The 6000-nt window shown below is 47.9% G+C and overlaps 1 pseudogene; it reads right to left on the bottom strand.

Annotated features, from left to right (window-relative positions):
* Positions 1 to 2163: 2163 nt before the first annotated feature.
* Positions 2164 to 2628, bottom strand: LOC121137269 (annotated as a pseudogene).
* Between the last annotated feature and the right edge of the window lie 3372 nt (positions 2629 to 6000).

Below are 6000 nucleotides of genomic sequence, written 5' to 3'. Positions count from 1 at the left end.
GACATATGCTGGGAGCCATGGAGAGGAAGGCAGTGAAGGAGGGGAAGGGGCCCGGAGTGAAAGCTCCCGGTCCACAAAGGGAGCCAGGTGTCTGCGTTATTCCTGTGCCCTAGGCGCTCTCTGGCCTGCTGTCCACCCTGTAGATGCCTGGTGGGCTGCTGCAAGACTCAGTGCCTGTGGGCTATGCCTGCAGAAAGGTGTCTGGCTGCACAGCAAGGCTTCTGGTGCCATTTTCTCATGGCTGTTTGGGCAATACCCAAGGAAAGTATCCAAGGGACTTCGTCCTGCTACCGGCACAGATCAGCCTGAGACCCAGTGGCTACCAATGGCTGCATGGCCCCTATCTCAAGGCTCTGAGTCAGCAGGTGAGATAGTACACAGGGCGGGATCTGAGCAGATAGAAGGCTTGTTGGGAAATCTCCAGAAACCAGGGCTTCTGGGGCTAAAATAAAGGTGTTTGCAGAGAGGGAGGCCAGTTCTTCCCTGGGGCCTGGGGTCCAGAGAAAGAACCTGGACTCTGAACTTAAGGTCAAGCTGGTTAGCACAGCTCAGTAGTCTCTTAGCCTGCACTGTCAGGAGGGGCAGTTTCTTTCCCAGGAGCATGTGCATTTCTCTCTTTGCTTTGGTTGGGGTTTTTATAGGGGGGTAGATGCATACTTGTTTTGAGACAGAGCGGCCTCAAACTGTCTATAGCCAAGGATGACCTTGGACTTCTGACCCTCTTGCCTCTGCCTCCTTAAATCCAGAGATAACAGTCTTGCACCGCTGAACCCAGTTTTGTGCTATGCTGGGGCTCAAATCCAGGGCTTCTTGCCAGATAGGAAAGCACTCCACCAACAAAGCTATATCCCTACCCCTCTTAATGATTTATTTTTAATAAAAATAGAGGCTTCATATTAAGCAGCCTCTGGCATGGTAGCGCACACCTTTATTAGTCCCAGAACTCAGGGGGTAGAGGCAGGCAGATCTCTGAGTTTCAGGCCAGCCTGGCCCACACAGTGAGTTCCAGAATATTCAGAGCTACAAAGTGAGGCCCTGTCTCACAAGAGAAAAGAAGGGCAATTCTGAGAAGGGAGTGGGCTAATGAGCCTGGGAAAAGCAAACCCCAAAAACCATTAGTTTCGTTTGTTTGTTTGGTTGGTTGACTGGTTTTTTCGAGACAGGATTTCTCTGTGTAGCTTTGGAGCCTGTCCTGGAACTCACTCTGTAGACCAGGTTGGCCTTGAACTCACAGAGATCCACCCGCCTTTGCTGGGATTAAAGGTATTCAATGCCAGAGCCAGACAAAACCATTGTTTTTTATTTTTTGGCTGGGTCTCACTCTGCAACCCTCCAACTCTCTAGTTAGGCCTTCAGAATGCTAGAATTACAGGCACGGGCCCGCACCTCCAATGCTATTTGACTGTTGGTTAGTTCTATTTTTTTTTTGTTATTGTTGTTTTTGTTTTTTGAGACAGGGTTTCTGTGGTTTTGGAGGCTGTCCTGGAACTAGCTCTTGTAGACCAGGCTGGTCTCAAATTCACAGAGATCTGCCTGCCTCTGCCTCCCGAGTGTTGGGATTAAAGGCATGCACCACCACTACCTGGCTAGTTCTATTCCTTAAGTAGACTTATTTTTATTTTATTTATGTACATGTACACATGAGTGTCCTCGGAGGCCAGAAGAGAGCACTGGGTCTCCTGAATCTGCAGTTTTCAGTCCATTAGTTGTGAGCCATGTGAGCTGATTGATGTGAGTGCTGGAAACCAAACTCTGGTCCTCTAGGAAAGCAATCATGTTCTTAGCTGCTGAGCCATCTCTCCAGCCCTGGCTTTTTGTTTTTGGTTTCTCTGTGGCTTTGGAGGCTGTCCTGGAACTCGCTTGGTAGTCCAGGCTGGTCTCGAACTCATAGAGATCCGCCTGCCTCTGCCTCCCGAGTGCTGGGATTAAAGGCGTGCGCCACCAACGCCCGGCTTAATTTAGGTTTTATTCATGATCATAAACTTAACTCTGCAATCCAGCTAGACTTGGAAAGGAATGAGGAAAATATGAAACCCAAAGAATTTCAGTGAGAGCAGAGATTACGGGGCATTACGAGCAGATGGGGTGGAGGCGGGGGGGGGGGATGCTCTCCTGAGCTCAGAAGCAATGATCTGGTGGGTAAGAAGCTCGCAATCAAAAGAATTAGAGTTGCCCACAGTCGGAAATGGTGATCTTCTTGCTGGTATTGCTGTTCCTGGACCCAAAATGCTCCATGGCGTCCATAATGTTCATGCCTTCTTTCACCTTCCCAGAGACCATGTTTGCTATCCAGCTACTCGGTCTTGGTGGTGCAGATAAAAAACTGGAGACCATTTGTGTTTGGTCCAGCATTTGCCATGGACAAGATGCCAAGACCTGTGTGCTTCAGGATGAAGTTCTCATCCTCAAATTTCCCTCCACAGATGGGCGTGTGAAGTCACCACTCTGGCACATGAATCCTGGGATAATTCTGTGAAAGGTGGAACCCTTATATCCAAATCGTTTCGTGCTCAGAGCATGAAAGTTTTCGGGTGTTTTCGGGACTTTGTTTGCAAAGAGCTCGAAGGAGACGCGGTCCGAGGGCTCGCCATTGGCTGCGATGTCGAAGAACACGGAGGGGTTGACCATGGCTGCAGGAAGAGGCGACAGGGGACAGCGGCATCTGCAAAGCCTTGTTTTTGTTTTAATATTTTATTTTTATGTGTCTGTGTGTGATTATATGTCACCTATGTGCAGGTGCCCTTGGAGACCAAAAGAGGACATCAAATGTCCTGGAACCACTGCAGCTGGAGGTTAGGAGTAAGGTTAGGAGCAACTGGACATGTGTGCGGGGAGCCAGTCTCAGATCTTCAGAGCAGCAAGCACTCTTAACTGCCGAACATCTCTCCCCCTCCTTGGTCTCTGATTGCACCTGTGGTATTCTAGAGTAACAGACATGTGCCACCATATCTGCCAGTGACGGAAGTATAAACTCAGCCAGGCGTTGGTGGCGCACGCCTTTAATCCCAGCACTCGGGAGGCAGAGGCAGGCGGATCTCTGTGAGTTCAAGGCCAGCCTGGTCTACAGAGTGAGTTCCAGGACAGCCTCCAAAACAATACAGAGAGACCCTGTCTTGAAAAAAAAAAGTATAAACTCTAGAACACTACTAGAAGCCATCCAAACTTGCATTAAACAGCAATAAACCTCTACTGTGCTGCCTTCTGCCAGGAAATCTTTGTAGCACCCGTATAGCCATGCTACATTTTTTTGTTATTTGCTTTGTTTTCTTTGTTTCTGAAATAGTTTCGTGTAGCCCAGGCTGGCCTCAAATTTGCTATGTAGCCAAAGATGACCTTAATCTCTGGTCCTTTTTCCTTACCTCTCAGGTGCGGGTCTTCCAGGCATGATTCATACTGTGGACAAGTGGGGTTTGCCCCCCATATTTGTGAGTGATAATGCAGTTAAGGAGGTAGGAGTCAATGGCCGACTACCACCTTTCTAGCCAAGGTCTGCTCTAGTCCCTGCCCTGTGGGTGTACATTCCAGGGCAGACCTCTGAGGCCCATAGCAAGGAGGCTGGTTAACCATTGGCTCTGTCCCCAGGGTGAGATAATTCAGGTCCCCAGGGAACCTTCAGGGATACCTGCCCAGCCTGCACTGTAGGACTGAGGTCATTCTGACCCTAGTGGGAATGGGTAAGGAGCCTGGATCTGGGATCTCTGTCCAGCTAAAGCACATTCCCTGGGTCCCCAGGCTGAAGGAGAGAGGCCAGGAGCCTATTGACCTGGTTTGGACGTGTGATGGTGGGGGCAGGGTCAGAGGAGAAAACTCTGCAGATGGTGAGAACCTGAGAAACGCTGTCAAGAAAGGATGAATCAAGTTAGAAACCTGCTGTAACCTTCATGCTGGCCCTACACTCCACACGGGTTAATGCTCCCACTCCTAATTAAGATAGGCATAAAACAAATTCCTTGGTCCCTCTGTGTTCTGTTTTGTTTTGTTTTCTCCAGTATTAGATGGGATGCAGGCTGCCACACATGCTAGGCGACACACACACACACACACACACACACACACACACACACACACACACCACCTTTCTGCCTTTAAGTGCTTACCATGTGTTATCTAGGATTTTACATGGTTAATCTTTTTTTGAGACAGGGTTTCTCTGTGTATCCCTGACTATTCTGGACCAGGTGATCTGCTTGCCTCTGCCTCCTGAGCGCTGGGATTATAGTGTGCAGTACTATGTCCAGCTCTACGTGGATAATCTTTATTCTTTTTTTTTTATGTTGTTTTTTGAGACAGGGTTTCTCCATTGTTCTGGAGCCTGTCCTAGAACTCACTCTGTAGACCAGGTTGGCCTCGAACTCATAGAGATTGCCTGCCTCTGCCTCCCGAGTGCTAGGATCCGGCTAAAATGTGTAGCCCAGGCTGGCCTCGAACTCGTGATCCTCCTGCCTCTGCCTCCTTCAGCAAATCCTACTGGTGTGCGCCACCACAACCGGCATGGATAATCTTATTTACTCTTCAGAGGCCTGAATCAGCACATTCGTTAATTCAACAGTTTTTTTTAAAGCTAGGCACAGTGGCGGAACTTTGTGATCCCAGCACCTTGGAGATAGAGGGAGGAAGATGAGCACTAGGTCATCTCCAACTACAGAGCAAGTTAAAAAGCAGCCTGGACTTCATGAGAATCAAGAAACTAAAGCAAACAACAAATGGAAAATGTTCTCAAGTGCAGGTTCTAGCCTATATGTATGCCTGTATATTTGTAAACAGGGGTGGCCACATGTGGGCAAAGTAAAAAAAACCTAGAGTGGAGACCAAAAGAGGGTTTGTTAGGGGATAAGAAAAGAAGAGTGGGGAAAAGAAAAAAGAAAAGGATACATAGGACACAAAGGAAGAGCCCGGCGTTGGTGGCGCATGCCTTTGATCCCAACACTCGGAAGGCAGAGGCAGGTGGATTTCTGAGTTTCAGGCCATCCTGGTGTATACAGCGAGTTCCAGGACAGCCAGAGCTACACAGAGAAACCCTGTCTTGAAAACAAATAACAAACAAAAAGAACACAAAAGAGCAAAAGAGTGAGAGGTGGGAGTTGGAGCAGAGATGAGGGGGAAGGAAAACCTTGAAACACATTTTGTGTTAGTGGTGCAGTCTTTTAATTCCAGTACTAGAGAGGCAGAGGCAGGGGATTTCTGAGTTTGAGGTGCACTTACTCCACATAGAAAGACTCTACGTCAATCACACACCACACACACACACACACACACACACACACTTTGTTCAAATATTTCCTAATGATGTATAATTAACACATTATATGCTCTTTTTTAAAACCAAATTTATTTGTTTGTTTATTTGTGGTTTTTCAAGACAGGATTTGTCTGTGTAACCCTAGTTGTCTTGGAACTAGCCTCTGTAGACCAGGCTGGCCTCAAACTCAAAGAGATCAGCTTGCCTCTGCCTCCCAAATGCTGGGATTAAAGGCGTGCGCCACCACCGCCTGGATAAACCAAAAATATTTTAAAAAACTGACAACTGCGAGCTGAGCCAGCATCGCCAATGGTGTTTTTAACAAGGAGACGAGCAAGCAGAATGAGGTGAGAGAATCTGAATGGGAGAGAATGGGAGAGAATGGGAGAGAATGGGAGAGAATGGGAGAGAATGGGAGAATGACTTAGGAATTTAACTTTCCTCCACAGACCCCTTAGGATTCAACAAAACATGTCATGATCTGTGGACCATTCATGCATCTCCCTCTTGGCATCTGATGTTCTTTCTGCCTGGGTGCCCTGTATCTCTGTGCCCTGGCAATTGTCTGCCTGTTTCCCAAGCGCCTGCCCACACGTGGCTCCAGAATCTGTGTGCCGTTCTGTAGTATCAATGTCACTTCTTAGGCTTTTTGTTGCTTGTTACAACAAGTTTTTTTTTTTTTAACTTTCTGAGACACTCATTTGCTGTATAGCCCAGGCTACAGTCAACCTTTCAATCCTCCTGTCTCTACCTCCTGAGCA

This window comes from Mesocricetus auratus, unplaced genomic scaffold, assembly GCF_017639785.1.
Source record: "Mesocricetus auratus isolate SY011 unplaced genomic scaffold, BCM_Maur_2.0 Super-Scaffold_100676, whole genome shotgun sequence".
Classification (NCBI taxonomy): Eukaryota; Metazoa; Chordata; class Mammalia; order Rodentia; family Cricetidae; genus Mesocricetus; species Mesocricetus auratus.
The sequence above is the reverse complement of the archived record's forward strand: the minus strand, read 5'-3'. Positions and strand labels throughout refer to the sequence as shown.